The sequence below is a fragment of the Frankliniella occidentalis genome, unplaced genomic scaffold, assembly GCF_000697945.3.
Source record: "Frankliniella occidentalis isolate FOCC.00 unplaced genomic scaffold, Focc_3.1 Scaffold206, whole genome shotgun sequence".
Taxonomy (NCBI): domain Eukaryota; kingdom Metazoa; phylum Arthropoda; class Insecta; order Thysanoptera; family Thripidae; genus Frankliniella; species Frankliniella occidentalis.
The window spans coordinates 160,574-160,916 of NW_026267332.1; positions in this window are offsets into that span (position 1 = coordinate 160,574).

Below are 343 nucleotides of genomic sequence, written 5' to 3' on the forward strand. Positions count from 1 at the left end.
CCATCTCTACAGCAATCAACAATTTTCTCCCTTTTTAATAAATTTTAGTTCTATCAATGTTTTTCTTGTTCCAATGTTTCGATAGTTTAAATAGATGAAAGTGTCTGAATCTTGTTGTGATTTTTTTCTTTTTTCTTAATTTCTTGCATGTCAATTGTTTCTTTGCATCTTTTTAATGTTTTGTGCTACACTTCTGTTGCAATGCTTCTATGATTATATTTCTTGACAATTTCACTTCAATGAACTGGGAGAATACTTTCTTTTAGGAGATCATTTAGATTTGAGATTATCTGAAACATAAAACTTAACTGTCAAATATAGTTCCTTCACACTTTTCATTTAA